Source organism: Cherax quadricarinatus, chromosome 68 (genome assembly GCF_038502225.1).
Source record: "Cherax quadricarinatus isolate ZL_2023a chromosome 68, ASM3850222v1, whole genome shotgun sequence".
Classification (NCBI taxonomy): domain Eukaryota; kingdom Metazoa; phylum Arthropoda; class Malacostraca; order Decapoda; family Parastacidae; genus Cherax; species Cherax quadricarinatus.
In genome coordinates this window covers 2566658-2567057 of record NC_091359.1, presented here as the reverse complement: position 1 = coordinate 2567057, position 400 = coordinate 2566658, and positions in this window count along the sequence as shown.

The following is a 400-nucleotide window of genomic DNA, read 5'->3' as shown; positions in this document are numbered from 1 at the left end:
GCTGTACAACAGCTTCGGGTCAGATTTGGCTTCCGCTGCGGTGTTGTTTCCGTATTGCTGTTGAGCCTCCCTTCTTACCTGTTGATATTCATTTCTGGCTCTATGACTTCTTTCCTTATTCTTCTGGGTCCTTTGCCTTCTATACTTCTTCCATTCTCTAGCACACTTGGTTTTGGCTTCTCTACACCTTTGGGTGAACCAAGGGCTCATCCTGGCTTTCTCGTTATTTCTGTTACCCTTGGGTACAAACCTGTGTGTGTGCATGTACGCGTACACTTTAGTCCAGACAGGCTAGCTGGTATAGGGAGGGTTAACGAGAAGAGGATTATGATTTAACATTAGATTTAATTTTTCTTGTTTTTTATGATCAATTGCATTAAAGAATGACCATCTAGTATGC